The sequence below is a fragment of the Hibiscus syriacus genome, unplaced genomic scaffold, assembly GCF_006381635.1.
Source record: "Hibiscus syriacus cultivar Baekdansim isolate YM2019G1 unplaced genomic scaffold, ASM638163v2 tig00110548_pilon, whole genome shotgun sequence".
Classification (NCBI taxonomy): Eukaryota; Viridiplantae; Streptophyta; class Magnoliopsida; order Malvales; family Malvaceae; genus Hibiscus; species Hibiscus syriacus.
The window spans coordinates 6,394,315-6,416,961 of NW_024062775.1; the positions used below are offsets into that span (position 1 = coordinate 6,394,315).

General features: G+C 34.3%; 4 pseudogenes; 1 reads left to right on the top strand and 3 right to left on the bottom strand.

Annotated features, from left to right (window-relative positions):
* Window positions 1–569: 569 nt before the first annotated feature.
* On the bottom strand, window positions 570–2,200 carry LOC120130556 (annotated as a pseudogene).
* A 6,558-nt stretch (window positions 2,201–8,758) lies between these two features.
* On the bottom strand, window positions 8,759–11,609 carry LOC120130702 (annotated as a pseudogene).
* Window positions 11,610–13,444: 1,835 nt separating this feature from the next.
* LOC120130559 lies at window positions 13,445–15,116 on the top strand (annotated as a pseudogene).
* Window positions 15,117–19,083: 3,967 nt separating this feature from the next.
* On the bottom strand, window positions 19,084–21,889 carry LOC120130703 (annotated as a pseudogene).
* Window positions 21,890–22,647: the final 758 nt, after the last annotated feature.

Sequence of the window (22,647 nt, forward strand, 5' to 3'; positions counted from 1 at the left end):
ATACCTGACGTAGTTATAATTATAATTGAACTTCTGGGTTTGGTCCCATCTCCCATGTCAAAGGTGGTATTTTACCATTCAGGCAACACCAAAACCATGAACAAAAGCAATTCAATCCAAACCAGGTTGCAGGCAAATTAATTACAAGATTATTTAATGCCATCTACAAAAAACAGACATAGAATAATGCTAGTGAGAGACTATTATCAGCGTAAGCAATTAAAGAATAGCTTAGGCCTCCTAACCTTGTAATCACAGAGCTCGAGAACGCACGAGCCAGCTCCTTCCATCATCAAAATTCAGTTCCTTCAAGAAAAATAACATTATTTAATATCAGAAACTAGTAAAATACTTGAATAAGAAAACAAGACTGAGATCAAGATCTGGGTCTTTACTCTTTATGTTCTGATTCCACAATTCAAAGACCCCTCGCTGAAGAAGATGATACAAAAGTATAATATATGCCAAGAATAATAATATGAGATGATAATTGAGAAAACTACAATTGGGAATCAGTTTCAAGAAGAAAGAATAAAAGAGGAACCAAGCTTAAGAACAAAAATCCTACACTTGTTTAACCATTTACACAACAATCTGATTTCATATCACTAGTAAAATCAGAGATCAACCCTTGTATTAAAAACAGAAGGGGGTTTAAACAGTTAACTATAGTATTTGATTCTCTAATAACCCAAATGGGAAAAGAGGGGGGCAGGGAATATAAATAAAAGGTCAAAATTTTCCGGGTTCATCTTCGATTACTCAAACCAGTCACGATCTTAATCCCAGTCTGTGAGCTCTTGGATTTTATCTCAAGTGGCTTCTGCCCTTCTTTCACCACCGTTTCCTTCCAATCTTCTTCAGAATACCCGGACAAAGTAAATATGGATTCTCCCAATTCACCATCTTCAACCGAGTTTTTATCCTCAGACTTCAATTCGATAATGGGTTGGTCTTTCTGTTTAGCCTCTGTTTCGAATTCAGATTCTTCAAGTTTCCCAATTGTCGGGGTGGGTGTGGGAGTAGGAGCAAGTGAAGGTGTGGCTCGGGTATAAGGAGAGAGCCATTTCGCGCTGACATACTCAGCTTTCCTCCATGGAGGAACATGCATTCCCTTCTTCTTCAGGCTCTGCTTAGCCGCCTCGGAAACAATAGCAATTATACTCTTGAGACGATCGGCTTTGCCTACGAAGATGAAGGGAAGCAATTGGAGGATTGATTTATAAGTCTTTGTTGATCGGGCAATTTCGAATTCTGATCGGAAATCGATGTCTATCAGCAATCTCTCCCCGTCAATTATCACATCTATGAATTCATATTCCCCTGCATGTTAAATGACAAGCTATTGTCATTTCAGTGATTAAAAAAATCTTAAAAAAGCAAACCACAACTTTTGAAAATGGATAACATAACTTTCCCAGAATAATAGAGATATTTCTTTAAAAAGTATATGAGATAAATTACCGGCGGGATAAGAGGGAGATTTTTCCCAACGAGATTTGCAGATAGAAGCATCGTATCCAAGGGCCATTAACCCATCAGTGACAATCTTCCTGCAGAAATCATCTTTACGTTTAGAGATCTTGTTCTTCTCCATAACCTTGCTGTATGGGCCAGCAAATTCCTTTCATTCACACTTCCACAAGGAACCAAGCTCTATTCCATGGGAAATGAAAAGAAAAAAAAATTAGAAATCTATGTTATGGCTTACAACAGGAAAACTTTTATGCACAAAAATAAGGGAGACTTTATTGTCTTACCTTCAGAATTTCAGATGCTTCGGCCGAAGAAGTGAGATTGGAGTCACTAAAACCGAAAACATCCAATTCGTCTTCCGAGCTTTCGGTGCAGTTACGACTACACCTAATCGCACCAGTTTGATGTTTCTCGTTGTTTTCTTCGATGAAATTTCGCACCATCTTCGCCAAGCAAACGGAGCTCGGCTCGAACTCCACGGCGCATTCTTTGCTAAAAAGCAGCTCATCGGCTGCAACTTCATCCACCTTCTCCGCCGCGGAATTCCTCAGAACGCTAGGAAACGGGCGCTCGAAAACCTTTTCAACCGTGATTTCCCAACCGGCTTTACCGTCTCCAAACGAGGCAGCGCTACGTCTTCTGAAGGGTTGAAATCGATAGGTTGGATCTTCATTTGGAAAGGCATATTTCTCAGCTCTGAAAAAAGAAACGAAAACAATACACACTGCAGCTCCTCAAACTCTCTTTGATTCTCCGCTTCGATAACTGGAAGGCATATGGCTTTGTGATGAGGTCAGCCAGACGCAATCAACACAAAAATTCATAAAATTTTCAGGGAGAGCCAAAAATCAATACGATTCGCCAAGACTTAAGAGTCATAAGCTTGATTAATATATACCTGCCTCTATTTTGCCTAGCAAAGTATAAAATGACTTCAAAACTCAGCTAAGTTAAGTTGCTTTTACTCAATGGTTTTTAATTTCTTTCCAGATACGGTTAAAGTTCCCGAAATACGCGACGGCACGAGGACGTAACGTGATTGTCATGGAAATTCACGCGAATATCATCAGCAACCGGTGGCTCCATCTCTACCCCTCCGGTGAGTTCTTCAGCTTTCCGGCGATCAATCGCCGGAGGTGATAACGATATTTAAAAGGAACCTATGAAATAAAAAAGTAGCAGGGAAAGCGTGAGAATGGAAATGAGTGTTGTTTTTGTTTGGTATTGTAGGACGATTGGAAGCGGAGGGCATTATAAAAGCCCGGTGAGGTTTGCTGACGGTTTCTTTGACGGTCACGTTAAACTCCTACGTGGCAGAAGATCGAACCCGTTGAATCGGGGCTGCGTGTTCAACGGCAAACCCGGTCGGCCTTAGAATGGGTTAGAGCATGCCACGTATAGGAGCGTAAAGATAAGGTACCACTCTGAAATTTCTTGATTACCCTTTTACCATTATACTTTTAAAAGTACGTTTAATTTGTTTTTTACATGTAAATAAAATATTTGAATAAATATGAGTGTATAAATTATATCTATTTTTAACTCAAAATATGATATTCAGAGGGTTTTATAATATTTTTAATTTTCTTTTAAATTTAAAATTATTATAATATTTTAAAAAGTCTAAATTTTCGCTATCTAAAAAAAATAAAATTCTCAACCTCATTGTATTAAACTCACTCACCAAATGACTCTCCTTGTTGTTATCCTCGTCGGTTGCTTACTCACATCGTCACCAGTTGATCGACGAGCCTCTAATCTCTATCCCAAAATCCCTAAAATTAAAATTTTGAATCTCAATCAAATTTTAAGAGTTGCACAATGCTACAAAGAGTGATTAGTGGATGAGTGGTTGTCAACGATGATGATAGTCGCGATAAATTAATTTTGAGATATTTTAGAGTTTATAAAGTTTGATATGTTTTAAAAGTAAGAAATTTTGAAATGTCATTTTAAAAGTTTATAAATTTTATTTTATTAAATAAATAAACTAAAAATTCAATTATATGTTAAATATTGATTGATTCATTAACTTTTAATAAATTTTTTTAACTATCATGGTATATCAAATACTTAAAATCATATCATTGCTAACATTACACACATAATTCAAAAAAATTTAAACATTTAAAAGATGTTTGGTTTGAAAATTTCATATTAAATCTAATAAATAATTAATAATAAATGTTGTTTTGAAATTTAATTTTTTTTATAAAATAAACTATGCATTTAGTACTTAAATGATCAGTTTTTGTCTATTTTAGTGTCTAAATTTCAATTTTTTTAAATCATACCTAAATTTTATTTTATTTTAGTGCACACTATTAAAAACTTAATGCGTTTAATACTTAAACTATCAATTTTGGTTTGTTTTAGTACCTATACTTTCAACTTAACATTAAATTTTAAACAGGATACTAAAATAAAAAAAAAGTTAAAAGTTTTAACGATTGATACTAAATGAAACAAAAATTAAATTTTATGTATAATTTTAAAAATAAATGAAAGTATAGGTATTGAAACGAATCAAAATTAATAATTTAGATACTAGACACGTAATATGCCCTTTTATATTATAATTGAATAATTTCTTTAAAAAAGCATGAATACTTTTGTCAGAGTATATAATCATGAGAAACGTATGTGGGTAGGATGGTCATTTGAGCAAAAACAGAATGGTAAAATGGTGAAAAAGGTAAGGGGGTGGTGGGGTCGAGGGAAGGTTAAAAACTGCAAAGTGGATAAGTAAAAGATGGGTCCACAGATTAATGACGGCCTCTTCCGTTAGTTCAAATATGGGGTAAGTGGGGGTGGTAATGCAAAACCGGAAGACTGGGGGGGGGGGGGGGGGCTAAATAGGGAAAGCAGTTGGAATTTTCTTGTGCAAGCGTAAAAGCGGCTTATATACGTCGTTTAGTAAAGGCACGGGCGCTATTACGACAGAGCGGTTATCTTACGTCGGTCACAACGGTTTGGTGTGATCTAGCGCGGGCACGTGTTGCGGAATTGGAATCCTAGAAACCGTTCTATTAGTGATACTTAAAATTTAGTTTTTAATTCGTTTTAATATTTTTTCGTTAAAAAAATTTAGTTTTTATTTTATTTAGTATTTCATCGTTAAAAATTTTAGTTTTATTTTATTTTAGTATCCAAATTCAAAATTTAACGTTCAATTTTAAATCTTTTTAAAGTTTAGGTACTAAAATTAAAATGAAATGAATACTAACATTAGACATAATTTTGAAAAAAATAAAAATTTAAGTACTAAAATAAATCATAACTGATAGTTTATGTATTAAATATAATTTACCCTATTTAAATATATATATATATATATATATATATAAATTAAATAATAATAAAAAATATTAAAAAGGTCATGAATTTAACAAAATAATATAAATAATTACTATCCATAAATTATGCCCGTAAACAATGATATATGATTTTTTTTGGAACAAAAAACATGATATTTCATTTATCGAAGTGGTATCAACAAATATTTTGTTAAATACAAACTAATAAATACAGTTGTGACTATCGAAATAACTTATTACAATGATCGCGTAGAAATAGCCTATAAATAAAATCATTAACAAGTGAAGCAACAACGAACAAAAAATGAACACACCAACGGCTTCGAGCATTAAACATGGAAGAGAGAAACTTGAATAAGAACCAAAATGATCAACGGTAAAAGTGATCTCTCCTTAACAGCAATCCTATGAACCTTTATGCGATAATCAACGAATCGTCTTAAACAAACAAAAAGAGAAACTATGCAGCTGGAAATCAACAACCATTTATTAAATTAAAATAAAAAAAATCGAGAAGAAAACCAAATAAAAACACACTGAGAATTCAAAAACATTGATAGCCATAATACTCTTTACTAGTGAAAAATCAAGAGTATTATTAAATTAAATTTAAAAAAATATAACTAAAAATGGCAATATGGTGGTCGGAGAAGGTCACCACCGCTGCCATAAACGAAAAAGAATTAAAAATTATCCAAGAACTTGTGACTGTTGCAAAGAGTTTGTGAGATAAATGATTTATTAAATAATAATGAATGGAAAAATGATTGAAGGTCATCTGAAATGATGAAATGGGCCTTGTACCAAGTACTTGAAAAACTCGACTCCACTCCAAACAAGGGCAGGAATCTCCACCTTATCAACATTTTTCTCTTTCTAATAAACAGATTATAAAATAAAAGTGACATCAGCAACAGTGAAGATCATCATTCATAATGTGAAGTTGATAAAATTACCTTGACGTGTGACAAATGGGCAGGTCGCCTGTCGCCAATCCATACGATTGACGTTTCGGGGGCCATCTTCTATTTTTAATTCAGCTTATCAATTATTTTACTTTATTTTACAATTTATTTATTTAATCATTTATTTTAATAAAATAAGATTACAAAATAATATCTATTATAAATATTATCAAATATTTGATAATTAAAATTTAATCACCTTACTATATTTATTGGTGTTTGGACTCGTGATATTTAGGAACAACAATAATTTTTTAATTACTAAGATCAGAGGCATAGCTCTATTAGGATCCAAGGAGCCCTGAGCCCTGTTAAAATTTAATTTAATAGTATTTTAATTTATATAAAAAATATTTAAATTTAAAAATAAAAAAATATTAAATATTTAATCAAATAGGAGTCGAGCTAAAGAATGATAAGTATGTGTTGTTAAATTTTTTTTGTCTAATTACAATTCAAGTCATTGTAAGTTTAAATATTAAATTAATTATGAGTTATTTTGTGAATTTTGAGATTCTTTTTATAATTTTAGGTGAATATAAAGTAGTATTTGTATAAAAAAAATTTAATATTTGATAATAAATACTTGTACGTATATATACACAATACTCAAATTTAAAAACTCAAATAATAACAATAGATTAATCACTTAATTAATTTAATTCATACGTGTACTTATATGTATAAGCTTAAAAACAGTGTAAAAAAGTATAAATTAGAGTCACCTGAACAGATCAATATAGGTCCCCAATAAATAAGGTTGTCGTTTGGCATGATGATTACTAGGGGTGGTGTAAAATTACCTGACCCAGTTGACCCGATCTGTCGACCCGTCGACCCGAAACTAAAAAAACAGGGTAATTCTCTAAAAAATTACCCGGTCGGGTCGAGTACCCGGCCTGACATTTCCCGGGTCGGGCCCGGGTCACAAAATCTAATTTTTCTGGGTACCCGGTTACTTGAGTATCCGGTTAGTTTTTATTTTTTATATATAATTATATAAAATATAATAAATTATTTATATTATGAATTATTATATTTTATATTTCGAACTTTTAAATTTTATGTTCGGATATTAGAGTATGTAATTTGAAGTTTCGAATATTTGAATGTGTATATATTTTTTTAAAATTAATAATTTAAAAAAAAAAATCGAGTAGCGGGTACCCGCAAAATCCGGGTACCCGATTACCGGATACCCGTAACATCCGGGTCGAGACACGGGCCGAAAAATCGTCGACTCGAAAGTTTCGGGTACCCGAAAATCCGGGTACCTGGATTTGCACGCCCCTAATGGTTACCGGTGAAACGGTGATGATCTCTATTTTCCCTAAATTCCAACCGTTCGATTTTCTTGTGGACTTCGGTCCTCACGTCTATCTGTTTTCCTTCACATAAATATTTTAGGATAATATTATTATAATGGAAACGTCAAACAATATGTTTGATAAATATACTAAGTTATTTATAGGTAAATTGAATAAATAAATTGTTTTTATTTCGGATAAAGTCGAATTTAGATAAATGTATTTTAGAATAGCATCATCCATAAATTTGATTGAGTCTAATTTAATTCGTAAGCAACTTAACTTTAATTATATTTAATTAATTTAATTAATAAGGACAATACAAATTCTCAATAATTAGTATCTAAACTATCATTTTTGATATATTTAATATTTAAAAAAATTTGATCATAAATAAAGTTTAATTTTTGTTTCATTTTAGTACCACTGTTAAAATTTAACATTAATTTTTTTTTAAAATGAAAGTTTAGGTACGAAGACAAATTAAAACTGACAGTTTAAGTATTAAATGCGTTAAATTTTTAATAGAGAATACTAAAGTGAAATAAAAACTAAAGTTATATACGATTATGAAAGAAATAAAAAATTTTGATAATAAAATAAACTAAAATAGATAGTTTAGATACTAAATACATAATTTACCATTTTTTATTTGTTCAAAGAAAACAAAACCAATTTGTTTGGAGGAGGATTTCTTAAGTTCAAAGCAAAGTCTATTATTATTATTGTAAGAGTTTTTTTTAATATAAATAAATACATTGATTGCATTAATCATAAAGGATATCATGTAGAATAATATCTTACGTACATTCAGAATAATCATAAGAAAAATATAATGATGATCGACTAGTGATAATATTATAAACGTAAATAATTGAGACAATAACATACAGAGACAAATCACTTTGACGTCATTGAGCACTGGACATAGAGGAAGAGAATTTGAAGAGTATCCAAAGTGAAAGAATGAAAAAATAATTATCCCTTAACCGTAATTTCATCTGACGCATATACCTGAAAGTCAACAAAATGTCAAATGCAAACGATCATACATCAGGAAAGTAATCAACCAATAAAACATGTAGAATCATAAATCAAGAAGAAGATCGAGAGAAGAAATTTACACTGAAAGTTCGAAAACACCGATAATAATGATATCTTTTAATAGAGAAGTCGTCGAGAAAAATATTATAAAAAATATAATAAAATAAAATTGGAATCTAATAAAATCAAACGTCTATCGACTAGAAACTAAAAACAAAAAACAGAAATCACAGTGGAGTGGCCGAGAAAAACCACCACCACTGTCATTAACACAGAAGAAAAATGAAAACTCCAAAATTCTATGAAACCGTCGGTAACTACATCAGAGAAAACTAAAAAGTGAACTCCAAAATTAACTTACATTTTATTATTGTATTATAAATTTAAATTATTACTAATACTCTTAAATTAATTTTTAAAATTTTAAATGTTTAAATATTTAAATTGCATTATCAAATTATAATTCATATTTTATATCTTATTTAATAATATATATATATATATTACCTCTTGAACCAACCGTTAGTATACTTTGCACATATATTGTCTACTTTTTATCCGACACGTAGGATTCTTTACACATTTCTTCTACAAACAATGACATATTAAGTCCACTTTCAACAATAAGTTGTACAAATTTTGTATAGGAAACAGAGGAACAAAAATCAAATTGCAGCCACTTGAAGAGGTCTCTGACGGTCCGCAGCACACCGGAGTCGGAAATATACGTGCTGAAAAGAACGAGTCGGCGGCCGTGGAAGGTTCCGTCCGACGGTACACGAGTATTTGTATTCGACAATATGTAATAACTAGAATCAATTTCTATCCTTACGAACAAGCCTAGGGAACCTTGATTGCTTGAATGGACTGCACAACATCGGAGACGACGAAGATAAGGTCGCTTGAGTTGATCATCCCTCTTGCTTTAAGCAAGGAGAAGGTCCTGTTTAGATTGCTCTCCACGTCATCTGAGAGATCGAGACCGGAAAGGTATCAAACCCCACTGCAGGTTCAGGCACCTTCTGATGGATGTCGAGGGTGTGAATGCAAAGATCGGACAGTCGGGCCGATTGCGGGAAAGAAGAGATGCTGCCTGTCCAGTTTTTGGGTACACAAAGATGGCATCGCTTTCAATTTATTAGCTGAAAGTTGAGAAAAACAATGAACAATTAGTAATCACTTTGATGCGTTCATGCACACTTCTATTTGTGCACATTACTTGTCATTTGAAAATCATATTCAATTCAGTAGCCGAGTTTAGCCAAAGTTTAAATACAAAGACTGCTTACCCATTAGTGAAGCTGTATTACATATCTCCTCGGAAATGCTCGGTGGGGTGGAAGAACGACACAATCGGGGGATCGGTGGCGTCCATCTGCTCTCCTCTCTTCGCCACTTCTCGATTCAAACTGACACTTCTTAGTACAGCTAATGCCTTGTCAGGGAATTGACCCATGGCCGACTACTGGAAAGCATTAGAGCATCTGCCTGCTGCCTACTGCTTCAGAAACATCGGCAAACTTCTGCTCTGGTAGGTATGGGATATTCGATCATGGATTCGAGCAGCTGTGAGGCAACAATGACGGGCTTATTTAGTTGCCTGCACAGCTGAACAACCCTCTTTTGAACCGAAGGCACCTGTTCTATTGGTATCTGTGCACCTAGATCCCCCCTGGCCCACCATAGCTCCATCTGATGCCCTGATAATCTCTTCCAAATTTCAGAGAGTCGATACTCTCTATCTTGGCGATGACAGCAATTTGGCTGCAAAATTGGACCATCAGAACATCCCACAGCTTCGATTTAATGCGATAAAATGTATACTCTTACCGTTCAAGTATCGAGCAGTGATATAACTCTTTAAAGTCTTGATCACTTCAGCAGACCTCACAAAAGACTGCGATAAAATCAACACCTCTGCAATTCCAAAATCAATATCCAGCCAATCCTGCAAGAATCATAAATGTTTGAGAATAAGAATCGAAACAAATAGACAGTGAAACGCATGGTGAATGCATGAAGGCAACAGCTTGAGAAGAATGTTCCAAGACGCTATTAAGGCAGTTACGATCTTAAAAACCGACTAAACATTGGATTGTTTGAAAGGTGCCAAACCTTTGAAGATATAGAAGGAAGCATTGCATTGCTCTCCTGAACTAGACTCTCATTTCTCCAAAAGGTCAAGTTAGCACGAGGTAATAACAGCCCCGGATCCGTACACTGGCAGATTACATCTGGACCGATCTTCTCGGTCACAAACCTCACCATTCCACCATCAACAAGAAGCTCATCGCCAACCTTTACATCTACCATCAATTATATAAATCAATGCATTACCGTTCAATTCTTCATAAAATGAATAAAATTGTGGTGGATTTGAGCTGCAGAAGCAATGAAACTAAAAGAAGCTACGATGTTCATCTTAAACTAAGCTTTGGTAGTTCATTGATGGTATCCTTGTCCAAATTTGATCACAAAATTTTATCCCAAAACGCAAAAAAAGGACGAAACTTTAGTTCTGTTCAATACTTCAACTGCTCAAAAACTAAAAGGGTCTTTTTTGTATCATTAAACTAAATATAGCACAATTTTAAAGATGATGATTGGTTAATTCAATTGAAGAGAACATAAAAATTATACCTTCAGCAAAACCATCGTAAGTTAACGTAATGGTACGCTCAGGGCACGATGTAGGATCAAATGCTCGCACGGAAAAACGTCCATATCTCACCATCCTGCCAAAAACGATTAAGTTTAACAATCACAATCAACTATTAATTAAACTAGCATAAGACATTAGTTAATCACCTGCTTTCGCAGATTCGGCACCGTTTAGATCATCCATGTGGATCTCGCTGCCTTCGGTGCCATCATAACCGCCACGGCGAACCCTTCTTCTCGTTTAGCTCTCACTCGCCGGATTACGTCTCTGTGCCACTCGCGGGTGCCGTGGCACATGTTGACACGCGCCCGTTCATCCTCCCACGGCTAAAGCCTCGATCTCCTTGAACTCGCACGTGCGTGGCCCGATGGTGCATACGATCTTCGTCCTTCGTGCTCCTGAACCCGTTCTCCTTCAAGTCCGCTTCCGTCACCAAGTCCACTTGTAATCCTCCTCCGCCATCGCCGCCGGCTTCCCCGCCGTTAACGGCATCTCAGAAGCCAACCTTAGGATACGCGGTCTTCATCGGCTTTAAAAGTGGGACGGGATTAGGCACATGGATCCTGGGATTGAAAAAACGCGTTTGGGGAAATCCCGAGACTGTGACGGGGATAAGGAAGAAGAGAAACGGAAGGAACCGGACACATTCGCCGGCAAAGCTAAGGATCCGTTCGCGGTTTTATTCGGAGATTACGAGGCTAAAGCTGCAAGCCCGCGACGTCTAGTTGAGAAATGTCTTTGGAAAGGGGAGTAAGTTAGACTCTGTCAGCTAACTGAGAAAAATGACCTGATTTTGCAAGTTTTTGGACTGTTTCGTCCTTACAAAATGCTGTACCATTGACGGATTCGCCGAAAGATACGGAGCTGTCGTTTGACCGTTGATTGAATGGATTCGGCCAGGTTTGGGATATTAAATAGCGTGGCCCATCTTAGTCCAAACTTTACATAAAAGACCAAGACCTTTCAGTCCAATCGAATGGACCATTGAAGTCGAAATGATATTTCAGGTAAATTAGTAATACAAATATAATAGATTATCGTGTCAATATCATGAATTATTTCATTAGTATCGTGATATGTCGCATAGTGCTGAAGTGATCAAACGACGAAAAATTTTGATCAAATGATGATAATATTGAATTTATTTTCTAAGTCGTAGGATCACATTAAGAGAAAAAATAATGTGGTCACATTAATTTTTTTCAAAAATATAGAGACATCTACTGCTTTTTTTGTCCTTTTTTTCTTTGAACGTCCATTTTTAAAGAATATTTGAGAAATTATTATTTTAATATTTAGAAATTTTCAATCATTTAATAATAAAATGTAAATATTTTTATGCTTGACGTGTTTAAATTCAAGATCTTTATAGATAATAGTAATCCCCTCAACCATTAATATCGTTTGGTTAATACAATATATAATTTAATTAAAAAGTATGTTTGATTGGAAATGTTTTTTATTCATAAATTTATCAGAAAAACATTTATTTATTTATTTCATTTAGGACGAGGGGAAAAATACTTTTTATAGGTTAATCAATAAATAAAGAAAAAAGTAGAATTTATTGCATAGATAATTAGCATTGTTGTTTATAGTATTTAATTTTAAAGGAAACTCTTATTTTTCTTTGGATAGTAATGCATAAGTGTTTATTTTTAAAGGAAACTCTTACTTTATCAAAGCTTTTTAAATTTATAAAAATTATTATTAATTTTATCAATTTTTTATAAATCAATCATTAAATTTATTAATTATCATTTTATATTTTAAAATTTTCAGTCACCAAAATTATCATTTAAACATAATTCAACTACATTTAGTATACTTTACCAAAAAAATAAAAAATAAAATAAAATCCTCGATTGGTCCTGTCTTAAATTATCTTAATCGACTCGAATGATAGGTCTAAGTCTAACATTAAACCAAACAATTTTAGTAGTTAAGGGATCGTTGTTAGTCCTTAAGGTTACAAATATTTGAACACCACGCCTGTAGGGGTATATAAATGTTTATTATTAAATGATTGGGTATTTCGAACAAATACTACATTGTAATTACCCACACTACTAATAATAAGGATAAATTACGCGTTTAGTATCTAAACGATCTGTTTTGGTTTTAGTACCTAAACTTTCATTTTTTTTAAAACTATATCTAATTTTAGTTTTTGTTTCATTTTAGTACTCGCCGTTAAAATTTTTAGCTTTTGTTTCATTTTAGTGACACATTCAAAATTTGACGTTAAATTTTAAAAAGATTGAAAATTAGGTGCTAATACGGACCAAAACTGATATAGTTTAGGTGCTAAACGCGTTAAGTTTTTAACGACGAATAATAAAATGAAATGAAAACTAAATGATATGTATGATTTTTAAAAAAATTAAAAGTTTAAATACTAAAACGGTCTAAAACTAATAGTTTAAGTAATAAATACGGAATTTATCAAAAAAAAGATAGGTCTAAATCCAACCAACGCGTTTGGCCCAACCCATGATTATCTGGTAATTTAAGTTGAAAATTCCTCGAAAATTTTGAATTGTCGAAATAGAAGTATTTTCCCACCTAAAATTAACCGCCATTTCATTTTCCGGCATTTAAAAGGACACCAACAAATCAAGGTAATTATAAACCCAGAAATCTTATCCCTGTTGCTTCGTACTTGCACTGTTTCTTCACTTTCAGGCTTCCAATTCCTTTCAGTGTCTCAGGCCTCTCTTCCCATCACCTTTGATTTTATCGAGTTCAAATTTGTAAGGTTCTGAGAATTTCTTTGACTAGATCTGATCAGTATTTAGCAGATTTGGGTTATAGTAATGTTGTTTTGGTGTTATTTTAACTTCCTTTTGGTTTTCTTTATGAATTGAAGCTTGAATGTGTGTGTGTTTTTTTCCTAAAGGAGAACGAAGATGGCCGGAAAAGGTGGAAAGGGGCTTTTGGCGGCGAAAACAACCGCAGCTAACAAGGACAAAGACAAGGACAAGGACAAGAAGCGACCGGTTTCTCGTTCATCTCGTGCCGGAATTCAGGTTTTTATTCTCAAAATTTTATATCATTGACTTGGTTTTACGCTATGGAGTAGAGCAAATCGAGAATACGTGCTTTGTGTTGGTTTTGTCGGTTTGATAATTCTAGATCTTTGATCCCTGAATGATTTCTTTGAAGATTCTGGAGTTGACTTAATTGAGAATAGAAAGTGCTGAACTTTCATCTCATGCCAAAGCTATTCAGCATGTTTTCTGCCTGTTCCATGTTACAACTCGGAGCGACCTTTTTCCTTCCCACTTTCACATTTTTGCACATGTTTAGTAGGTTTAGGAGTGTTCTGAATGATGAAACTTGCACTCTTCTTTTGGTATATGACTTTTTCAGTGATTTGTAGTTCTTGGTTTATCCTTTTATGGAAAAGAAGCCCAGTTTATTGAAGTTTAGAGGCTGGCTGTGTTTGAGCATTTAAGTTCTTCGTTCTGTCCATTGTGTTTCATTTCTACTTTTCTCGATAATTTCTTTATTGCATTTTCAAGTACTAAGACTAACCTTGCACTTGATGCGTCTCAGTCAGCTATGTATCTATGCCTATAGTGTAATCTTTCATCTTTAACCAGATCCTATTGTCTCTATATTATGAATTAAACAAATTTACTATGATTACATGTACTTCAGTACTTGGTTAATTCTATTTATATAATTGTAGTATTTGTTGTTTCTCCATTAAGACCATAGCAAAATGAAGGTTTTCTTTCCACCTGGTATTTGGGGTATGATTCTTGGTAGCAGCTATCCCCCTTATAAGCTTCATTGTTTCCTGATACTAGTTCCCCGTGGGTCGTATCCACCGTCACCTCAAATCTCGGGCTTCTGCAAACGGCAGAGTTGGTGCCACGGCTGCTGTTTACCTGGCCTCTATCCTCGAGTACCTGACGGCCGAGGTTCTCGAGTTGGCCGGAAATGCAAGCAAGGATCTGAAAGTTAAAAGAATCACCCCAAGGGCATCTGCTGGCTATCAGGGGGGATGAAGAGCTTGACACCCTCATCAAGGGCACCATTGCTGGTGGTGGTGTGATCCCTCACATTCACAAGTCCCTCATCAACAAAACCGCCAAAGAATAGTAATGACTGATTTCAACAAGATGTTTATTATCCAGTACCTTTTATCTGCTTGTCATGTGTCTTCTGTGTTATGTGTAGGCTTTGTTTAATATGCCTAGAACATCTGGTCAGTTTATATGTTCGTAGTAACTCTCTGGTCTTTGTTCCTTTGAACTTGTGATCTTTGTTTAGAGTAGGAATGGTGCTTGTTGGGTACTCTTAATTGTGGTTTCCTTTGATATTTTATCAGATTCAATTTAACACCTTGCCGACAAAGAAGGAAAAAAATCATTCGATTATAATTAAAAATGAGTATTCCTTCTGATTGAAATAAATAAATGACTTATTTTAGAATTTATTTTTTTAAACAAATTGAGTTTATAAAATTCAAATACACTTGAATTTTTATATTTATTAAATTTATATATAAGTATTTATAATATGAATTGATTCAAATTAATGATTTTCTCTAAACATATAAGTAGGGATGATAAATAAGCGGGTGGCGGTGGGTGTGAATACCTTTCATTTTTATATTCGCCTAATATTTTCATATCTATCATTTACCCATGATCTATTATGGGTAAAATTTTTAAATTCATATATGTCTATGTGAGGTAACATTCTTAAATCTATTAATTAAATACTCACCACCCATGTATCCCTTGTACACACCCACCCGATATCAACCTCACATATTACATAAGTGGTATTCAATTTTAAAATGTTTATACCCTAATATTTGGTTAAATCACGAGTTATGTCTTATAAAATCTTAAGATGTATATAATAATATATGAAATTATACGTAAATTCATAATATCTTATAAAATCATAGTAGACGGGTGGATGTATGAGTAATGTTCAAACCTATATACCTATTACCCACAATGGATATGACATTTTACATCCACACCGCCCACTACCATTAGACTTATACACATCCCTAATCTAATTAGAGCGGGTGAGGTACAAAAATAAGAATAAAGTTAATTGAGTATTCTATAATGTTAGAAGATTATTTCATTTAAGTTTGATAAAAATTAGACTTAAAATGATAGATGAATTAGAGGTAGGAAAAATTACGGTTGAATCGAGTTAAAAAAAATTAAGTTAGTTGGTTTAACAAATCACATTTATTATTAAAATTTTATTCGATTTTTTAATAAAATCAAATATAAATCTAAATCAATTTTTTTTAAATCAAGTCTTTTATTCACACCTGAATACAATATTCACTTATAATACAATTATTAAGAAATTTAATATTTCCATAATATCGATATTTAATTACTAATTAATTTATTCATATAAAATTATATTAAGTAAATCTTGACACCTTATAATATGGCATCCCATTAAATCAACTCATAATTAATAGTTTGGACATTTCTTTCCAATACCAGCAAAAGGTACCCAACAAAAACGCATCTTCAACACCGCCATGGATTATTTGAGCATTGCTAACGACTGCAGAAGATTCCACAAAAACGCAATATATTCCAGGGATCTATCGAGGGGTATATAGTTGTACACGTTTTACAGATACAACTACTCGAATCCGAAATTTATTATTATTCACTTATGGCTACTCTATCTGTATACATCAAAGGGAATGGCTAAGGCCTAGCAGTAAGTAAAAGATGATAGTAGACCAAATCGAGGCCCACAAAACTCATTTCATTTCAATTCTGTGTATTTAGTTACACACGGGTATTCCAACGGGCCGGGTCGACCAAAAAAATCCTACCGACTCAAACCGAAATTTTCTGAACATATCCGACCCGATCGGGTAGGATCAGATCAAATCCGTCGGATGCGAATGAAATTGCAATCCTGATTACACATGCATACATACATTTCATGAAAAACACAACACAACACATACAGTACATATATTTACGAGTTTGAACATATTTAAGTTTATAATATCATTTTGTTTAAAAAATTTACGTTATAAATAATTTAATTGAAATAATTTATATTATCTTTAAAAAATAGGTACGGGATGAGACACTAGATTTTAAGCAGATCAGGGTTCAAACCTGGTGATTTGTATGGAGTAAATTGGGTTGGAAGGGTGCTCTGTAATGAGTCCCTACAAAACTCGATCTGGATTAGTCAATCAATAAATTAGATACCAATATTAATTAATAAATATTTAAATCATATTTTTCATTTAGAATCAATAATTGATAAACTTTTCGTGATTATAACTCCAGTGTCGCTTATCCTGATCAGATCGTACACTGAGTTTAAAAGTTTGGCATCTACAAATTATTGAGTCAATGTGTTTCCTTCACTCTCGATAATCTCTATTATAGGTTATCCCCCCCTGGCCTATGCTCAGGGCCGACCCTGCTCTCGATCTAATCCTTCTATTATAGGTTATCCAAGATCTATTAATATATTTATGGGTAAAATACACAAATAGTTCCCAACTATAGAATATTACTTTATTAAGTCTCTGAATATTAAAAGTTACAAAATGATCACCGACTATAGAATGCTACTTTGTTAAATCCCTGGACTATTAAAAGTTATAAAATGATCACCTAACTATTCATTATGTTTCAAACTCTTATTTTTCTATTAAAATATTAATGATATTCTGAGCTGAACGTTAACCTAGTGACCACTAATTGTGATATGATAAAATCTGATCTCAGAATCTCAAACGACTATCATATATCAGTCGTCATGTTAACGTTCAGCTAAGACAATTGTCAATTTTTAAAGAGAACATAATGAATAGTCGAGCGATAATTTTGTAACTTTTACTAGCCAATGGACTTGATAAAATAACATTCTATAGTCAAAGAGTCATTTCGTAACTTTTAATAGTCGAGGGACCTAATAAAGTAATACCCTATAATCAGAGGATCATTTATATATTTTATCCTATATTTAATTACAGAAGAGCATTTATTCAGATTTTTCTTAATTATTTGACAATATATATTTATTCTACAAACATAGTTGCTCGAATCTATAACTTTTAGATAAAATAATATTTTTTTATCATTAAGACTATCTATTTGATATGTTTAATTTAATTAATTAATATCATATCTATATAAAATTAGATATTTGATAAATGTTGGATTGAAGTAACCGGAAATTACTTTTATGATCTAATCAAATCAATTCATCTTAAATAAGTGATATGGATATGACAACATCCCCAAGGTCCACTCTATTGCCATTGATGACCCATGCTTCCAAAAGAAAAGCAGATTTCAAGCATGGCACGCGTGCTAATTTAACTGTTGCATGCATGTGTCTTCTTCCTCTTCCATCACACTCAATTTCCATGTTTTTTCAATTAATGAAAGGGCCAAAGAACATAGAAATTACTGCATCATGGTCTTTATTTTTCTTTGTAGCGTGGCCATTGCCACCAAATTACAGACATTAACATCAAGTGTCCCCCGCAACTCTTTCGGGAACTTAATTGGGAGAGGGCCCTTAGCAGTCAGCCCCATGCCCTACCCTCTGACTGAATCGTTTTAAAATACTTTGGCCCAAAAACCAGTGAAAATAAAAGATTGGTTCAAGCATGAGATGGGTTTTTTCTTTCTTTCTATAGAGTGCTGGGGCTTTTGTAGGCAAGCAGCCAGGTTTCACTGTCCTTTCGCTGACAAATGCATTTAAAGCCATGAAAACAAAACTTGGTAGCTTGCTTAGCATGTTTACTTTTTTTTAATGTCTGAAACGATGCAAAAACAATCATAAAAATGGATCGGTTTATGAAACAGAGGGAGATGAGCAGAAGCCATGATGCCAAAGCAAAAGATATGAGAAAGGAGAACTGAACCCCAATTAGGGCACTGTGAACACCATGGTTTTGTGTTTCACCCTGACACAATCGCATCACCCAGAGGAGATCTTTTGAAAGGCAGAAAAGCTGCACTCTGAACTCCAAAGGACCAAAGCATTTAAGAAGAGCAAAAGGAGAAGAGAAACAAAGGGAACTGTGCTGTTTTGTGACTAAATTTCTATCAGAACACATTCCTAGAGGGCTTTTGAATGAATGAATGAGATGACGATACCATTGAAGGGAATATCATGGAACAATGGGAAGTCTTGGTATACAATTAGCCTTTGGTTTGGGAGAAAATCTTTGCTTCAATGCTAAAAACAAGGAGCTACAAGCAATCGCGCCAAGAATATTTTTTTTTCAAAAAAACAAACAAACAAACAGGGCTACCTCATTTATCACTTCAGAACACCAGCTTCCTTCTAAGTGCTGAGATCTCTCTACTTTCTCCAGAGAAAGCAGAGAGATCTAGGATGGTTTCGACGATCACGTCTTTGAATATTAGTCTTTCGATGTCGAGGACGGATTCGGACATCTCGACGGCTTGATCTCCCCAACCGTTAATGGCATCCCCTGTAAAGTCTTTCCTCAACAAGCCACAAATGACATCGAACAAGTCGTCCGATGAGTCTCGCTCTCGAATCTTTTGGAATTCGGACCAAATTTGCTGCAACGATGTCGTGTCAATAAACTTCCATGCCGGTAATTGTCTCTTTCGATTGAGGATTTCGTTGATGATGTCGAATACAAGCTTCCTTTGGAGTCTAGAGACTTTGGAGGTATCTTTACCTTTCAGAAGCTGTTGCTTCTCCAGCAACAAAAAGACGTCGGAGTCATCCGGCAGGTAACTGGACGCCCTCATGATATCGGAAATGTAGATGAAATTACAAACGTCTGATTTATCTTCGGATTTAGATTCGTCGGATGAGATCGCAGAGGAACTCCAAGTATCATCTTCTGATTGAACAACTTAATCAGATAATCTCACCAATGATGGTAAAAGAAATCATAAACATAAACCGTTAAACTACTTGCGTCATCATAGTCGAATGCAGAATCTAGCGAATCGAATTCAGTTCGCATACTTTTTATAATAATAATAATAATAATAAATGTTTCAGAATTTAGATTTAAAAAAGAAGAAAATTGGTTCTTACCTTTGAAATCGATACTCCCTTTCTTAACAGGGGAAAGAGATGATTCCTCTTTGTAAAACGATGGGTCAAGTACAGAGACAGGACTCGGCTGCAACTCAGTAGAAGCGGCCATCTCTGCTATGCTGTGAAGCGGCTTATCACACCGTTCCAAGAGGCTTCACCCGTTCTTGTATTCCTCGACCTTCGATCTCTGTGAAAACCGCGAATGGCAAAGGCAATAAATTACTCTAGTTTAAATAGATAACGGTAATTACGCAAAATTATATAACCAAATCTCCACGGTAATTAAGTAATTTAGCAAATTTACCTCCGTATCAGTTAGAGAACACGTGCTAATGCTACTCTCTGAAACAGTGGATGTTCCATCCTCGGTTGGAACAAATATTACCTTCTCTTCGTTCTGATAAATCTCAGACGTTGACTTTCTGTTTCTCGGTGATCTATTAGTCGTCTGATCGAATCCGGTTTTTCTCACATTAACTCGAGGGGACTGAACTGGAGATACTCATCTCTGCGTTTCAGCACTCAATGGCCTTCTGTTAGGACTCCTCACGCCACACTCACTCCTTGTTGGAGAAACTGAACCCCTACTCTTCCTTTGGTTCCGTTCATTCTCCGACCGAAAATGTCGAGGACTCATCGTCGGCTGAGCTTCGATACTCAAGTTCCGGCGAGGTCTAAGCCTTGATCTAATACTCGAAGGAGGCGATTAGTTGCCAATCCTTCTGACCGAGGAAGCTGGTGATCTTCTCGGTTTGATAACGGTAATCGGAGATTGTTCATTTTCATAAACAAAGCTTCTGTTATTCGTTTGGTTTGGAGGTTTCTTTGTGTGCAAGATGCCTTTGAGTTGCAAAGCTTCGAGGATTTGCTTAAGAGTCTCAAGATCTTTCGATGGCTTGTTGATTCCTCTGAGCTTAAGCCTTTTTTCAACCTCTCCATAGATGGAAACAGTTTGTTTTGGCTCGGGGAAAAAATCGGCTGAATCGTAGAAACATTTCCTTTGACCTGTTATTCCTCTCGAACCGCAGCTTTCATTGGTTCGGTTCTCGCGTTTCTTAAGCTTTCTGATCTGTTATTCAATAAATGCGCTTGTTTGGCTCCATTTTCTCTTACTACATTGCTCGAAATCTCTTCGTTTTGGAAATTTGGTAGCTGGCTCTTTTTAAATGAAAATTAACTCCATCAACAAAACGATACTGAAATAGATCTCTGCCTCTAACTTCCGGCGCGGATCTTCGGAGCTCTGCTTTTTCATTAGGTTCGGAATCCGAATTTGGTAACAATCCGAGTCCCATGAGCCTCGCGATTACCCTAGGTGGCCGTCTCTGTTTGTCGTTATCATCCACTTCATTTTCTTCACTACTGGTTTTGCATTCGTTAGTGCGGATCTCACGGGGTTTGAGGCTTCCTTTAGCATCAACGACGACTCTGCTATCGAGAGAGAGCCTCGGAGCTTCTTTTGAAAATTTCCATGTTGACCACGCTCTGCCTTCTTTGAATTCGAAAACGGGAAGCGGAAGAGAAGCCTTGTTCTGCTTTCCCGTCGGGGTGGAACGTTCCGGCGCTAGAGAGTGGAGCTCTCATGTCACTGGAGATTGCTTGAAACGTTACGGTGATGGTGCTAATCGGCCTTGTGACTCATTCTCTAATTCTCTCGATGGTAATGGCGACTCAACGGCGTTATCTTCCTCCGACGTCGTTTCACTCCCCTGAAAGATAAAAGGAGTTAATAAAACATGACCACCGCAGAAAGAAATCCCAGACACCCACATTGAAAAAAGACGTACCGGCGAAGGAGGAAGGCTTTTGGTGGTGTAGAGGCGTTTGCTGGTAAGAACCTCGTGACGATCAAAGATCTGAAGGAAACCAGCCATGCAACCCATTTGTTTCCCAATCTGCTCCTCTAGAATTTTTGCTCAGGCATAATTCCAGTCGTCATCAAAGAAAAAAATAACTTTTCCCTCTCTGTTTTACCTCAGTTATCCTCTGCTTTCTTCCCTCTCTTAACTTACTACTATCAATCTTCTCATTAAAATCCCATCTTAACATTGTCTCGTATTAACATCGTATATAAAATTCGAGGGCTAAATTGATGAAAAAAATGATAAGAATAAGAATGATTGTTATTCTTATATATTTCAGATTCGAGTATAAATTATTATAAAATATTTGATCGTCTATGGTCAAATGATTAAGAATATTTAGAATATATACAACTACTAGTAAATACCCTACTTTAATAAAAAAAAATATGATTCTAATTTTAGTTGTCAAAATGTAATAATTATAATGTTATTTATATATTGTATTAATTAATAGTGACCAATGAGCATAGAAATATATATCAAATATGGTTAAAATAGTCCTATTTTTTTTGTTGGGTAAGGCCCAACCTAAGCCTGGAGGGGCAGTCTTCCTGTCGATGGGCTCCTCCAATATCTATAAAACTGGTGTACCTCAATAACCTTTCAATAAAAATAAGAGTTAATTATATTATATATATATATATTTAAATGAATTAATTAAATGATTAAAAAGAATGCTATTTTAATGAGTTTAGATAATTATGTTTAATTATAATAATTTATTTTATACACTCAATAATATCATTAATCGAGCGCTTAATACTTCTAAATTGTTTACAATTACGTTCCTCCCAGATGCAATACAAAAACCTCATTCAAGTCAACTTAAGAAGTCGAACAAGGAAAAAGTTGCCCTTCAAATTACTCACAACCCACTGAAGATTATCCTCCCAACAACTCTAAAATAGAGATGACTCGTCTCGAAAATTCGCGAGCCTAAAA